This window comes from Chelonia mydas, chromosome 5, assembly GCF_015237465.2.
Source record: "Chelonia mydas isolate rCheMyd1 chromosome 5, rCheMyd1.pri.v2, whole genome shotgun sequence".
NCBI lineage: Eukaryota > Metazoa > Chordata > Testudines > Cheloniidae > Chelonia > Chelonia mydas.
In genome coordinates this window covers 12,098,218-12,114,832 of record NC_051245.2, presented here as the reverse complement: position 1 = coordinate 12,114,832, position 16,615 = coordinate 12,098,218, and the positions used below count along the sequence as shown (strand labels likewise).

At 44.5% G+C, this 16,615-nt stretch overlaps 1 protein-coding gene across 3 annotated transcripts in view; it reads right to left on the bottom strand.

Moving 5' to 3' along the window:
• Positions 1-16,615, bottom strand: part of LOC102943174 (urea transporter 2) — a 390,889-nt gene that overhangs the window by 15,981 nt on the left and 358,293 nt on the right. For 2 of the 3 annotated variants that reach the window (XM_007055176.4, XM_043547346.1), the window contains exons 1-3: positions 12,135-12,262; positions 6,974-7,046; positions 1,330-1,445 (exon numbers count right to left, since the gene is read on the bottom strand). The gene's annotated coding sequence lies outside the window, so the exon portion shown is untranslated. Of the gene's footprint in view, positions 1-1,329; positions 1,446-6,973; positions 7,047-12,134; positions 12,263-16,615 lie in introns of those variants that run through there. The other variant, XM_043547345.1, reaches the window with a different exon arrangement.

Sequence of the window (16,615 nt, the reverse complement as noted above, 5' to 3'; positions counted from 1 at the left end):
GGAAATGTATCACAATGAAATATGAAGCTAGCTCTTGTTTCCAAACTTCTTTATCCATCTTTTAACTCATGCCCCAGGACTCCAAGAGAAGAACTTAAATGTTTAACTGTCAAAGGCAGAACATTGTTAAAGTTAACAGAGCCAATTCATTCTGAATTTTTGAAGAGTTTGAAGTGGAAATCCCTTCCCCTGGTTCTCAAGGCTCAAACGTAAACATTGGCTGTGGACGGAAACCTCACACCAAATGGAGATTCAGCTACTAATATCAGACTCAAAGGCAAAGGCATTTGGAATCCAGGATGAAAAGGAGTTAAGCTAGTTCTGAAAAGTATGTATTTAAATCATTATTTTGCATCTATTTTCCCATAACGGCATGAGTTAAGACCGAAAGGCCTAGGCTGGATTTTCATTGGACTGGTCACAATATCAAGAACATTGCTTGACTGACAGTAAGAGTGGATGGAAGAATGCAAGGGTTTGTTTTGTTTTGTTTTGTTTTTTTTGGAAGCACAAGCGGAGCTCCAATAGTTCCCTGTTTGGAGAACAGAACTGCAGGCTACATCTTAAATTGACCCCTCACTGCTAACCAGAGTAATAACATCACTGAAGCTGGGCAATGTTTTTCTGATTTGCTGTGCATGCATGTCGTTTTGCTGTGCTATCCGTGCACAGTATACAGCAATTTGGTACCTTCTGCGTGTTTCGTGTGGCTGTGAAGGGAGAACATATGAAAAACAGAGATTGCACAAGACAGGAGGATGGCCAGGCCCCGTGATATCCAAAGGGCCTTCAAGAGTGATCCTACTGGTCCAGTTAGACCACTCTGCATTTTTCTGGGCAGTGATACCACTTCCCATAGTTTTAGGAGGAGGACTGGTGAAAGGTGCCACCTCCACCTTAACAGTACTGGAGACAGATGTCCCCTATTTATCCAGAGAATGCGTCTGATAGGAGAGCAGCATCAGCCATTGTGTCTCAGCTCTAGCTTGGTGTGGGAGACTCTGTCTAGAGGGCAGAGAGAACTTCAGTCTCCACAGTGCATGCAAACCCTGGTCTCTCTGCTGACACTGCCAACCAGAATTGTAAACAGTGCCATCTGAGAAGATTATTGTACTTTTTAAAGGTAGATCTGTCCCCACTAAGAAATGGACTTCCATCCCTATAGTGGATTTCACATAGACCATCAATCTGCCAGCAGGTGGGAATGACTTTAGGGCACTTTTCCGACATTCTTGGAGGCAAGAACTATATACCCCAAAACCTGTTTCCATCACCTTCGCCTGGACTTATTTCACCCCCAGATGAAGACTGAATGGAAGCTGTGCATACCTGTTCTTCCAGCAGATCCCAAAGAATCACACTTGGAGGGAGATCTTGGTGTGTGCCGGGAAGGCGTGGTACTTAAACTCAGTGATGGTGGAGCTGAATGCCAACCGGGGAAGTGTCTGTGAAGAGAAAACTACTGGCGGCATCGCAAATATCGCTCAGAGAACATCTGTTCATCCTTCCTGTCATGTCACAAGTGATATAAGCCAGGGATAAGGAAGAGGGAAACAGGCACAGCAGCACGGCATGTAATAGGTAGGCAAAGTGCATGCTTAATTGCAGGCAGGGTCACAGGATCGTTAATTTCCTAATTTTGTCTGTAAAGCATCACACATCAAAATGCCTGTATGTGCAATGAATGCTCATACATCTGTTAGTGGAATATACATTGCACTGCATGTAAAATGCCTCCAGAATTATCCTTACCTTTGCATACAATCATATTGGATATATGTGAGCTAAAACCTGTGTAAGAAATGTGTGCAAAGACAGTCGCACAGAGTGGAATTCACGCATTGGTTTGGCTTGTGTGAGGCCCTCTGTGCTGCACATGTGGGACTCCTAAAAGGCTATGACGAGAGTGACAGACTGGGTCTAAGCTGGCACATCTTTTCTTTAAAAACCTAAGACTGGTCTGACCCAGAATGGCTAATGGTCCATCTAACCCAGTATCCTGTCATCTGACAGTGGCCAATGCCACATGCATCAGACGGAAAGAGCAGAACAGGGCAATTTATCAAGTGACCCGTCCCCTGTTGTCCAGTCCCAGCTTCTGGCAGACAGAGGTTTAGGGACACCCAGAGCATGGGGTTGCATCTCTGACCATCTTGGCTAATAGCCAATGTTGGACCTATCCTCCATGAACTTATCTAATTCTTTTTTGAATCCTCTTACACTTTTGGCCTTCACAACATCCCCTGGCAATGAGTTCCATAGGTTAACGGTACATTGTGTGAAGAAGTACCTTCTTTTGTTTGTCTAAACCTGCTGCCTATTAATTTAATCTGGTGACCCCTAGTTCTTGTGTTATGTGAAGGTGGAAATAACGCTTCCTTATTCACTTCCTCCATACCATTCGAGATTTTATAGAACACTATCCTATTCCCCCTTAATCATCTCTTTTTCCAAGGTGAACAGTCCCAGTCTTTTTAATCTCTCCTCACATGGAAGCTGTTCCATACACTAATCTGTACCATTAAGGATGGGAATATGGCTGGCCAAACGAAGAGGCACTATCCATCCATTTTCACAGACCTTGGCAAACTTTGCACAGGGGGTGCATAAGAAGCTGGTACACTAACTCATATGCATTTACACAGCACATTTTGCTCAAGAATCTCAAAGCTCTTCACTAGAACCTGGCAACATTTTTCATCTGAAACTTTTTTTTGGTGAAAAATGCAGATTTGGGAACACCAAAATGTTTTGCTAATTTATGTCAGTTTTGACAAATTGTTCATTTCGAAAAGCCACACAAACAAAGAGTTGTTAAAAAAATCTAATGACACATTTTGAATTTCAGTTTGAAATGGCTTTTTCATTTCAAATTTCCTTTAATTCAATATTTTTGAAAAATGAGAAAAAGATTAAAAATGGTCAAAATTGAAACAACATTTTATGAAAATGAAATGTTTTATTGGATTCAAAATGAAAATTTTGTAGACTTTGATTTGCCAACATTTTCATTTTTGATTGGACCTGAAATCATTTTTTTTTAACTTTTCAAAATTGCTAATGAACCAGAAAACCCATTATTCACCCAGCTCTACTCTTCGTCCCCATTCACTATCAAAGCCTGTTGTGATTATTGGGCCTACACATTTACTCTAATTGTGAGCTCAACTGTAAAAGCATCTGAAAGTTCATAAGATGTCACAAACACCCATAACCAATGTTGATGGGAAAAGATTTGAAAGGAGACAGAAAAACCGAATTAGTCTAGGTATATTTGGCGGACAAAATAATGAGGGGATGGGCTATTCTACCCACCATTTTCTTTGTGGATCCTTAAGGAAAGAGACTTTGGGGGCGGGAGGGGATTGGTCCTGCTTTGAGCAGGGGGTTGGACTAGATGACCTCCTGAGGTCCCCTCCAACCTTGATCATCTATGATTCTATGATCTCCCTTAACAGAAACCATGTTGACTTTTGCACAACAATTTATGTTCGTCTATGTGTCTGACAATTTTATTCTTTATTATTGTTTCAACTAATTTGCCTGGTACTGATGTTAGACTTACCGGTCTGTAATTGCCAGAATCACCTCTAGAGCCCTTCTTAAATATTGGCGTTACATTGGCTATCTTCCAGTCATTGGGTACAGTAGCTGATTTAAAGGACAGGTTACAAACCATAGTTAATAGTTCCGCAATTTCATATTGGAGTTCTTTCAGAACTCTTGGGTGAATGCCATCTGGTCCCGGTGACTTGTTACTGTTAAGTTTCTCAATTAATTCCAAAACCTCCTTGAGTGACACTTCAATCTGTGACAATTCCTCAGATTTGTCACCTACAAAAGACGGCTCAGGTTTGGGAATTTCCTTAACATCCTCAGCTGTGAAGATTGAAGCAAAGAATTAATTTAGTTTCTCTGCGATGACTTTATCGTCTTTAAGTGCTCCTTTTGTATCTCAATCATCCAGGGACCCCACTAGTTGTTTAGCAGGCTTCCTGCTTCTGATGTACTTAAAAAACATTTTGTTATTACCTGTTGAGTTTTTGCCTAGCTGTTCTTCAAACTCCTTTTTGGCTTTTCTTAGTACATTTCTACATTTAATTTGGCAGTGTTTATGCTCCTTTCTATTTATCTCATTAGGATTTGACTTCCACTTTTTAAAAGATGCCTTTTTATCTCTCACTGCTTCTTTTACGTGGTTGTTAAGCCACGGTAGCTCTTTTTTAGTTCTTTTACTGTGTTTTTTATTTGGGGTATACATTTAAGTTGAGCCTCTATTATGGTGTCTTTGAAAAGCGTCCATGCAGCTTGCAGGGATTTCACTCTAGTCATTGTACCTTTTAATTTCCGTTTAACTAACCTCCTCATTTTTGCATAATTCCCCTTTCTGAAATTAAATGACACAGTGTTGGGCTGTTGAGGTGTTCTTCCCACCACAGGAATCTTAAATGTTACTATATTATGGTCACTATTTCCAAGTGGTCCTGTTATAGTTACCTCTTGGACCAGATCCTGCGCTCAACTCAGGACTAGATCGAGAGTTGCCTCTCCCTTGTGGGTTCCTGTATCAGCTGCTCCAAGAAGCAGTCATTTAAAGTATCGAGAAATTTTGTCTCTGCATTTCGTCCTGAGGTGACACGTACCCAGTCAATATGGGGATAATTGAAACCCCCCACTATTATTGAGTTCTTTATAATCTCCCTTAGCATTTCACTGTCACTATCACTGTCCTGGTCAGGTGGTTGATAATAGATCCCTACTGTTATAATCTTATTAGAGCATGGAATTACCATCCATAGAGATTCTATGGAACATGTGGATTCACTTAAGATTTTTATTTCATTTGATTCTACATTTTCTTTCACATATAGTGCCACTCCCCCACCCCACGACCTGTTCTGTCCTTCCAATATATTTTGTACCCCGGAATGATTGTGGCCCATTGATTGTCCTCATGCCACTAGGTTTCTGTGATGCCTATTATATCAATATCCTCCTTTAACACGAAGCACTCTGGTTCACCCATCTTATTATTTAGACTTCTAGCATTTGTGTACAAGCACTTTAAAAAACTTGTCACTGTTTATTTGTCTGCCCTTTTCTGATGTGTCAGATTCTTTATGTGAATGTTTCTCTTCTGATCTGGCCCATACTTTATTCTCATCCATCCTCTCCTCCTGACTAAACCCTAGAGAATCTCTCTCACTAGACTCTCCTCTAAGAGAAGTCTCTGTCCGATCCACGTGCATCTCTGCAGCAATCGGCTTTCCCCCATCTCTTAGTTTAAAAACTGCTCTGCAACCTTTTAATGCTAAGTGCCAGCAGCCTGGATCCACTTTGGTTTAGGTGGAGCCCATCCTTTCTGTATAGGCTCCCCCATCCCAAAAAGTTTCCCCAGTTCCTAATAAATCTAAACCCCTCCTCTCTACACCATCGTCTCATCCACGCATTGAGACTCTTAAGCTCTGCCTGCCCACCTGGCCCTGCGTGTGGAACTGGAAGCATTTCTGAGAATGCCATCATAGAGGTCTTGGATTTCAGTCTCTTTCCTAGCAGCCTAAATTTGGCCTCCAGGACGTCTCTCCTACCCTTCCCTATGTCATTGGTACCTACATGTAGCATGACCACTGGCTCCTCCCAGCACTACACATAAGTCTATCTAGATGCCTCGAGAGATCCGCAGCCTTCGCACCAGGCAGGCAAGTCACCATATGGTTCTCCCGGTCATCACAAACAAGTGAGCTCTAGCTCATGAAAGCTTATGCTAAAATAAATTGGTTAGTCTCTAAGGTGCCACAAGTACTCCTTTTCTTTTTGTGAATACAGACTAACACGGCTGCTACTCTGAAATGAGCTATCTGTGTTTCAAATGACTGAATCTCCCATTACTAACACCTGCCTTTCCCTAATGACTGGAGTTCCCTCCCCCGGAGTGGTAACCTCAGTGCAAGAGGATACCCCAACATCATCTGGAAGGAGGGTCCCAACTATGGGAAGGTTTCCCTCTGCTTCAGTTGACTGCTTTCCTTCTCTGGGCCTTTCATAGAATCATAGAATCATAGAATATCAGGGTTGGAAAGGACCTCAGGAGGTCATCTAGTCCAACCCCCTGCTCAAAGCAGGACCAATCCCCAATCAAATCATCCCAGCCAGGGCTTTGTCAAGCCTGACCTTAAAAACTTCCAAGGAAGGAGATTCTACCATCTCCCTAGGTAACGCATTCCAGTGTTTCACCACCCTCCTAGTGAAAAAGTTTTTCCTAATATCCAACCTAAACCTCCCCCACTGCAACTTGAATCTTTCTCCTTAACAGCACAGGGGATGTCTGACCGGAGGTGGGACAAACCTACAGTGTCCTGGAAAGCCTCATCAACATACTCTCTGCCTCCCTTGGCTCCTCCAGTTCCACCACCCTGGTCTCCAAAGCCCGTACACGGTCTCTGAGGGCCAGGAGCTCCTTGTACTGAATGCACACATATGCCACCCACCCACAGGGCAGGTAATCATACATGCTACACCGAGTGCAATAAACAGGATAGCCCCCACTCTGCTGCTAGGCTTCTACCTGCATTCTCTCCTACAGCTACCTAGGTTAATGATAGGATTTTTGTTTAAATTGAGAAGTTTTGATTATAGTTTAAAGGTTTTAAAGAATGGCAAGTGTACCTCGCCCCCTTTCCACACTCCCTCTCAAAACTCCCTGTTAGCGGTCCCTGGTTGCAAAGCTCCCTGGTCGCTTGCTCACTGCTTTATAAATCCTTGGCCTTCTTGATAGCCCTGCCCCCTGACTAAGGCTCAGCCAATGAACAGAGGCTTCTAGATTTCAAACCTTGTTTAGAAGCTCACAGCTTCCAGCTGCCGGCCACAGCACACGGTCCTACAAACAAACAAAACAAACAAAACAGACAGACACAAGCTCAGCACACAGCAAGTAACCCCCAAACACAAACACGCACTACAGACAGCCACTTACCCCCAGGGTCCTGTATTTGCTCCTCCTTCACCTGGAGAACTCCCTCTTGAAACTCCCTGTCAGGCCTCAGACGCTGTTGGAGAAAGGGATATTGCATGGGGAGGGGAAATAGTAAATGATAAAAATATTTGTGGGTCTGCATCTCCTAATAATAGGACCCAGGAATGTAAATAGCATCTGAATACCAGCCTATTTATCCACCTCTAGGAAAATGCCAGTGTTCAATGTGGTACTGGAAGTTTATTGCAAAGGTCTGTCTCTGGTGCTTTAGCTCCCTCTCGTGACAGCTTGCAAACAAAGCATCAGGATTGCGTGTAACTTAATTACCTTCATTTGGCCTGGGGCTTGATGTAAGCACCATAATTAAATAATTGTAGAACTTGTTAAAAAAACAAAACAATGCTCACTTTGCAGAAAGGCTAATCCACCTGCCTCAGCAGCCCTTCAAGGTAAATGAAGATCAAGCAGATTATAAAATGAGCAGTGTGATGGGGAAGAAGGAGCAGGCAAGTGAGTGGCAGGAACGGCCAAATCCTATTCCTGCTCTACAACGGCTCTCTGCCTTGAAGAGTTTAAGGCTTTATTCCCACTTCCAGCCAAAGTCCACTTAGCACAAGACCTGGGAGTGGAAGGAGGGATTATCTCTCTGTAATCTCAGGTTTGGGATTGAGTCAATCCTCAATACAAATTAGAGCATCCTCAACTACTGTAAGCTGCGGTTGGCTGTTTATGGACCCAATAGCCAGGACAGTCTGACAGCCAAAAACAGCTGTCGAGTAGGGACAGACCCCTTTTCTCCAGACACATCCTCCACTTATACCCTGTGCTGAGCAAATGTGTTGGTGGCAAGATCTGCTGTGTTTACATCCCGGAACAGTGTAAAGGGGCCAAATCCCAATGAAGACTCAGTCTCTTTTCATCTAGAGGAGCAGTTCTCAACTGGTGGTCCGTGGCCCTCTGGGGGTCTGTGAGCCCTTTCAGGGGGGCCATGGGCCCCCATGACTGAAACCCCAAGCCCTGGCTTCCCCTGCGGGGCTGAAGCCAGGAGAAGCATGGGGCTGAAGCCCCATCCCTGGTGCCCCCACCCAGGCTGAAGGTGGGAGCAGCGACGGGCTGAACCCCAAGCTCCCTCCCACCCTTCCACTGAAGCCGGGAGCAGCAGGGCTGAAGCCCTGAGCCCATTGGCAGAGTTGAGGGGGCATGAGGGTATTGCCCCCCCCCAAACTGCAGTGCCTTACCCAGAGTGGGGCAGTCCTGGGGGCAGCTCCATCCCCCCACCTACTCCTTTCCCTCAGCCCCCCTCTGGCCAGATCGTAGGTGGGAAGCCAGAGCCAGGCAGTGCGGGGCAGCTGCTCCTCTGACTAGTGGTGTCATGGAGTGGGCAGCCGTGGCATTTCCCCATCTGCTGCCTGCCCAGGGTTGCAGCTGTTCCTCAGCTCCCAGCCCTCTTTGACTGCTCATGCAGCTGGTCAGCTGCCCAGGCAGGGACCTGGCTCCAGGGCCGGCCGAGCCCTTGGAGAGCAGCCACTGGCACACAGCCCCAGACAGGTGGGTGACCTGCTGAGGTGAGTCTGGTTGGAGGTGGAGCTCCTTACCTGGACCCTGCTTTGCGGAGCTGGCCTGAGCCCTGCCGGCCGTTGCCCCCCCAAAATAGAAGTCAAACTACGCCTATGCCCAAGGGTCCCACCCCTGGCCGGAGCCCTGAGTTTCTTCCCCTCTCCCCGCTTAGCTGGGCCCTGGAGATTTTATAGCATGTTGAGAGGGGCCTCAGAAAGAAAAAGGGTGAGAACCCCTGGTTTAGAGAGCAGCTGCAGAGAAGAGACACTGGACAATCCAAAGGAGGCCATATCACAGAGGTTGTCTCGCCATAACATAATTAATATAGGCTTGTATCTATCACACAATTTTTTTTGTTAATGCCTTTTCCCAGAAGAGCTCTCCGATGAGCCTAACTAGTAGGGAGAGGTTTAGCTGAAACAACGGCTGCCCAAAGCCATCGCCCACACAAACCAAATCTCATTATTGTTCAGATTGGCATATCTCTGCCCAGTGTGGTTCCAGGAGCAGTAGAAACGTCACCGTTCATACTGCATTTGTGGTCTTGCAAGTCCATCCAGAAGCAGGAAGTGCTGGAAATCTCTGGATAAGGCTGTTCTGTCCAGACTTTCCAGCCATGGTTTGCAGGCTTAAATGTTTCAGATAAGCCTCCAGGCCATGAGGTCCTTAATCCAAAGAGAATGGGACTTCTGAGGCTTGCCAGGCATTGTGATATTTCCTAGTGTGAGGTATACAATCAGAAACTCACAAATTCCTTTATTACTAATGCGGTTGCACCATATGGAAGATGGCAGCCAGCCTATGGAGCCAGTGAATACTGACCTGTCACATCTAACTTGCCCCATTACCATGGTATCTGAGCACCTCTCAACCATTCTAAAGCATTTATCCTCACAACACCACTGTAGGGTGCTGCTTTCCTTCCCATTATACACCTGAGAAACAGCAGAACATAGGCTTTATGTGGCTGGCCCAAGGTCACAGAGGAAGTCAGTGGCAAGGTCAGAAACGGAACAGATGTCTCTCAAGTCCCTGGCTAATGGCCAAACCACCAGACCATCCTCCCTCTATGTAACTATGTCAGGTGACTGAGGCCAAGAAATAAAAATGAGGCTCTTCCCAGCATTTCTGTGTGTCATCTTTTTATTACAACATGTCAAAAGGAAACGCAGGCCCAAAATAGAGCAAATGAAACCACATGAATCCCTTCCTCTAGAAGGGGACCTAGGACAGAACTGAAAGAGATGACTGTAGAGCTTCTAACTTTTCCTGGAAGGAAATGGTGCTGAGGAGAACTCGGAGAATGTGAAATTCTCCAGATTACAACGCATGGCGGACCCAGAGACACTGGCAACTGCAATATGTTGCAGCAGAAGCATCCCAGGGGATAAATTATTCACAAATTTAAATATTGTGACCCATGCAGGAATGTCACTGCTTCTTCCCAACAAGCCAGGTAAGATGCTTGAACATTATGCTACAGACCTATTACATAATAAAGCTAAGTCATGCGGAATTTGAACAGTTAACAAATGGACTAATTAGAGACCAAATCATTTGTGGTGCAAACGATTATCAGGTCAAAGTGGGGGCTACTGGGAGACTTTGCAGAGAACAGCAGGCTATTTGGAGAGCCAATGAAAACTGTGTTTCCCACACGAAAGTGTTAACAAGCAGTAAAAGAAATGAAGTGCATTCAGTTAAAAATACACAACAAGGCATTAAGAAAGAATATAAGATCAAACAAATGGCTTTTCTTTGCAACAAACGGTATTGCCAATCCCAAGCTTTCGAAAACCATGAATCAGGACCCCTAAAATCATGAGATTGGCCCGTAAATCATGCAATTTTACAAAATAATAAATGCTGGATTCTTTTTATTCACCTACTGAGATCTGAGCCTTTGGAGATCATGTTTTCAAGCTTTTCTCTGCACCCATGAGGGCTAGAAAACTTACTTTATTTATAATGAGATTCTTGTGTAATCACCTGACTCCAGGAGCTGGGGCTTCAAAAATATCATAAGACTCCGATAAAATCATGGGAGTTGGTAACACCTTAAATGTGGACACCATGACCAAAAAATGCTAAATTCAAGGGATGTGGTGAAAGAAAGCATTCTGTAAAAGGGTGCTGCTCTCAGCACAAATTGCAAAGGAAATCAAAAGCAAGTAAAATTCACGAGTGCACAGCTGGAGGGCAAAGTTCCGGTACAGCGACAGAGTGCTTGGCTGAGTCATAATGAATCTACGAAGCAAGGCTCTACAACAGATTGGTTTGTGACACTGGAAATAAATGAACAAAAAAGAGACTTTCAAAATAGCTACTGGGGCTGAGTGCAATGCAATCACAGCAAGAGGGTACAAAATGATTAGTGACAGCTCTTAAACTAAAAAACTAAGCTTGTTTCCTACAAGCGGCATTAAATAAACCCATGCAACAAAGCTACACTGGCATGTCTGTATAAGGACAAATGCCACCCGTCAGAGTTTGGAACCAGGCCATTTTAACTTGGGTGGCTAACTATGACTATTAGAAAAAGGCTGGCTGGAAAAGAAGGATTCTGTTTTGTGAGAAATGTTGAGGCTTCAACATTTGTTTTTTGTGCTGGACTGGAACAAAACTGAGACCTTTGGAAATGTTTAGTGAAAAAAAAAAAAAAAGACGCCCAGAATAGCAAATAGCCTGCGGGTAAAGGCACGCACCTGGGAGACCATGAGTGGTGTCTCTGCTTGGATTCAAGTCCTGGCTCTGCCTGAATCAGAGCCAGGCCTTGGACTTGGGTTTCCCAGAGACCACATGAGTGCCCTAACCATTGGGCCACAGAGGTTGTCTACACAGCAATCAACGTTGGCTGATTGGTGCTTGCGGGGCTCGGACTGCTGGGCTGTAAAATTGCTGTGTAGATGTTCAGACTTGGGCTGGAACCTGAGCTCTGGGACCCCACTTCCCCCTCTTTCCCGTGGGTGCTTGACCCCTCCTCTGCCCTGGCCCTGCCCCCACTTCACCCCTTCCATGAGGCCCTGCCTCTTTTCACCCTTTCCCTGCCCCGATTCCAACTCCTTCCCCAAAGTCCCCGCCCCAACTCCGCCCCCTTCCTGCCAATATTCCAACTCCTTCCCCAAATCCCCGCCCTGGCACCGCCTCTTCCCCGCCTCCTCCCATGAGCACGCCACATTCCCGCTCCTCCTTTCCCCCTTCCGGAGTGTGCTAATGCTGCCAAACATCTGTTTGGTGGCGGCCGGGTGGGAAACACTGGGAGGTAGGTGGAGGAATAGGGATGTGGCACGCTCAGGGGAGGAGGAGGAAGTGGGGCGGGGGGTGAGGGGAGCTTGGCTGCCGGTGGGTGCAGAGGACGCTCTAATTTTTCCCCATGGGTGCTCCAGTCCCGGAGCACCTATGGAGTCAGCGCCTATGCCCTGAGCCCAAACATCTACACAGCAATATTTAGCCCCACAGCTTGAGTCCACTGACCCAGGTCTTTTATTCCAGTGTAGACATACTCAGAGTCTTTCTGGCTCAACGAATATTTGATTATTTAAACACATTGGAACAGCTCCAACAGGAGAGACTGACTCTACAGCCAAATGATCCAGGCACTCACCTTCTGCTTCAGAGCAGGGACTTGAACTTAGGTCTCCTACAGCCAGGTGAGTGCATCAGACTCTTGAATATTCTGGGGTAGGCTAGTCAATCTGGCCAGGTGTCCCCCTCCTCATTCCTGCACCTGAAATTTTCCTAACAAAAACATTTAGTTGAGACCAACACATTTCTGATAAGAGTTTTGGTTTTGACGCATCAGCTGTAGTATCTCACACACTCACAACTGTAGCCTCAGAATCCTGTCATGTTTTTATCCTAACTTCAGTCCGAGGAGGTGGGGAAGTGCCATTATCCACATTTACGGATGGGCAACTGAGGCACAGAGAAACGAAGCGGCTTGCCCAAGATCAGGGCGGGAAACAGGGAATAGAACAAGACTTAATTGGTACTATTTGAACAGAGCTGTGAAGGTATAAAGTATTTTCTAGCTGCTAGATATTCTTTATTAATAAAGTAGCAGGGCTGAGTGGATATTTTAAGGCACAAAGATCCTGTTTTCTGCATATGGTCTTAGTTATAAAACCAAAGGGAAAACAAATAGAGAAAATATGAAATATCAACAGCATTGCTGCTCAATAGAATGTTTTTCAGCGTTTTCCACGAGGCCTCGACTGCTCTGCAAGGCAGATTGTAAAACAACTTTACAAGCCACATTTATACTACGAGCTACACTTATTGAAGTCCATTTCAAACACTTGTTCTGCCGGCCAAATTCCATAAATTAAACATTTGTCCAATAACACATACCTCTCTACTTGGATCCTCTATTTTGTTTTTGGCTTTATAGGTCTCTCTCTCTCTCTCTTTTTTAAATCCGTTGAGAATACTAACGAAAAAAGCCTGCTTGTTTTAGACATGGACCTTAAGAAATAAACCAGCAAAAATAAAATCGAAATAAAAAGAGACAGAGAGAAAACAGTACAACCTTTCAGCCGTTCATGCCAGCTTACTAAAATAAGACTTTTGTTCCATTATTTTACATGTTGATGCCACTGACAGACGCCAAATGACTGAAGCAAAGAAGCTTCTCTCAAGGTCCATTTCTGCAGGACAACACGCAGACACAGCAACATCAGTTCTAAACAAAATCAATGCCTTTCTTAATCAAAGAAGATATGCTGAAAGGATGAGGAGGGAATAAGTTCTGTTAGAGCAGTGGGTTGGGAATCACAAATGGGTTCTCTCTTCAACTCACAAGGAAAGCTTGGGTAAGTCAATTACCAGTGACTCCTTTCTGCCTCAGTTTACCCATCCATGAAATGGGGATAATACGTTTTACCTGCCTCAGATGGGTGTTTTGAGATTTAATCCAGGGCCTAATTGTGACTTGGCCTAAGTGCCTGTGCAAGAGAGTGAGAAACCCCCTGAGACGGCTACATGGGCTACCTACACACTTAGTGCAGGGATGCAGAAGTAAGTGGGGCTATGAGGTTTTCCTGCTCCCCAGAGCAGGTGAGTGGGGAATGGGTGGAGACTTGGCTCCACTTTCCAGCCAGTGCAGCTGGGCTGATGTAAGGAATGTTGTAAATTTCTTCTGGTAAAAGCCAGAGGTAAATTACTACTCCCTGGAGCAAGGAGAAAACAGGGGAGGGATTTTGCCCAAAGGTGGTATCTCTAAGGCCTAGCCTGAACTGTAAAGGGTTTGTTGATATAGCTATCGTGGCAAACCCCCTTTTTGGGGACACAGTGTATACCAGCCATAGAACTCTCTTGCTGGTATAGCTTATTCAGTTCCCTGGAATATAACAAGCTATATCAGGAAAAGGACTTTTTTTTTTATACTAGTTTAACTGCATCTACACTTGGGCTTTTGCTAGTTGGTCAAGGTGGGTAAAAAAAAGAAAGAAAAGACAATGCTGACCGACATGGCTATGCCACCAAAAGTTTTAAGTTTAGACCAGCCCACAGTCACACGGTGTCTGCTTCTGGGGCTACTCCTGGATTGGTTAAGTTCAATGCGCCACCGTGTGCTCATGGCCGTGCCTAACAGTGAAGTCTAGATTGTGAAAGGTTAGATTCTGCCACCACTACTCATCCTGAGGTGTATTCTACTTCACAACTTCTACTACTTGCTGAATCTCTCCAGAAAGTGCTTTGGGCTCCTTGGAGTTGGATGAAAGTAGCTATATTAGTTCAATGTTTTAATAGAGTAACCATCCAGGTACCTCTTCTTTTAATTCACATCACCTGCTTTTTAATAGAAAGTTAATAGGAACTTTCTCCTTTAGATTGCAACAGCTTAATATATGTTTCCCTGGTAACTACAACACCATGAGCCTTCCCTGAAAACCCCATTGGGTTACAGAAATGTAATAGAAAACCGCAGAGGGCAAATATAAAGCAAACTCATTGATTCTTTTTATTTTAAATTCTGGCAGAGACATAAACATTTATAAAAAGGAATTTACATGTAGAAAAGCAGGTGTTTTCATCATGCAGATCAAAGCATGCATTTGTCTTGATTTATTGGGTTCAGTCTCAGCAAACTTTCGAGACATCCAGGTGACAATATTTAAGAAGCTACAGAAGCTAAATATTTGAACCTTTGAAGTCTGTAATGTTGCGCCCCTTACAACACAGACATTGCTTTCCTCTATATTGCCTATGCGACTTAGCTTTATATTTCAAAGATTGTAGACAATGAGTCAAGCTCCCCAGCAGTGCTACCAGTGTTACCAGTTACAGACTTGTGTAAATGGGAAAAAGTATGGTGACTTGCACAGTAATTCTGATACCACAGTGCCAAGGGTGGCATAAAAACCCACATAGGTAATTTTGCCATTCACTGGAAGAGCAAAATGAATGGACCTTATATACTCAGGGCCTGTTCTAAAGCCCACTGAATTCAGTGGAGAGACCCCCACTTACTTCAATGGGCTTTGCATCAGACACTAACATGGAGGAAGGGGGAAGAACAAGAAGGGTGTCAAACAGGAGGGTGTAAGAAAGAGTAAGCTCTATTTAGCGACTGCACAGTTGCTGACCCCCCACCCCCGCCCCGACTAAACTGGCATGAGTCTACTGGCCCATAACTCTTGCTATACTGGTGTAAATCCACAGTGTGTTTGCACTCCATATGAATCTATGAAAATATGCTAATGAGTGTGAATATAATATAACTGGAATATGCTTCATGCAAAAGGTCTCTTGTAAGGTATCATTACAAAGTTTATAATCTACTGAGTGTGATCATCCAATTGTATGAATGTATCATTCTTGTATCTGAAACTAGGAATCTAAAAAGAAAAGGAGGACTTGTGGCACTGAATGCATCTGATGAAGTGAGCTGTAGCTCACGAAAGCTTATGCTCAACTAAATTTGTTAGTCTCTAAGGTGCCACAAGTACTCCTTTTCTTTTTGCAGATACAGACTAACATGGCTGCTACTCTGAAACCTGTCATAGGAATCTAAAATATAACTCTGACGTCCTATTGTAGTTATGCAAAGTGTGGGCCATTAATGGTGGTTTGGAATCTTGATGGCTCCCATTAACCAGGACAATTGACTGTAGATGGCTCTGTTTACTTGCAAGCCTTCCTGTGAGTCAGGCTGGGAAGAATGAAGGCTTGGGGTCTCACAGGACATGTGACGATGTCACCTGGTACTGGAATCCATCTTAAACCTGGTGCTTTTCCATTTAGAAGGAGGGGTGGGGACCCAAAGAGACAAAAGATTCCCACCTTGTGCCAAAGGTATATAAGGGGATGGAACAGAACAGAGGGGGCTGCAGTCATGAGAAATCCCCTAGCTACCACCTGAGCTGGAACAAGGACTGTACCAGGGGAAAGGATTGGGCCCAGACTAGGAAGGAGACTAGTCTGTGAAATAAGCTTATTAGAACATCTCTGAGGGTGAGATTTAGCTGCATTTAGTTTCCTACTGTATTAGGCTTAGACCTGTGTGTTTTATTTTATTTTGCTTGGTAACTTCCTTTGTTCTGCCGGTTATTACTTGGAACCACTTAAATCCTACTTTTAATATTTAATAAAATCACTTTTTGCTTATAAATTAACCCAGAGTAAGTAATTAATTCCTGGGGGAGCAAACAGCTGGGCATATCTCTCTATCAGCGTTATAGAGGGCGAACAATTTATGAGTTTACTCTGTATAAGCTTTATACAGATTAAAACGGATTTATTTGGGGTTTGGATCCCACTGGGAACTGGGTATCTGGGTGCGAGAGACAGGAGCACTTGCTAAGCCATTTTCAGTTAAGACTACAGTTTTGGGGGTACATGGTTCAGACCCTAGGTCTGTGTTGGAGCAGGCTGGCATGTCTGGCTCAACAAGGCAGGGTTCTGAAGACTCAAGCTGCCAGGGAAAACGGGCTCAGAGGTAGTCTCAGCATATCAGGTGGCAGTCCCAAGGGGGTTTCTGTGACCCAACCTGTCACACAGAGTAATTCAATGGAGTCCAATTTTCACCTCATTTACATCAAGGCATATCAGGCATTATTCCTCAGCAGTGAATGCGGTTACATT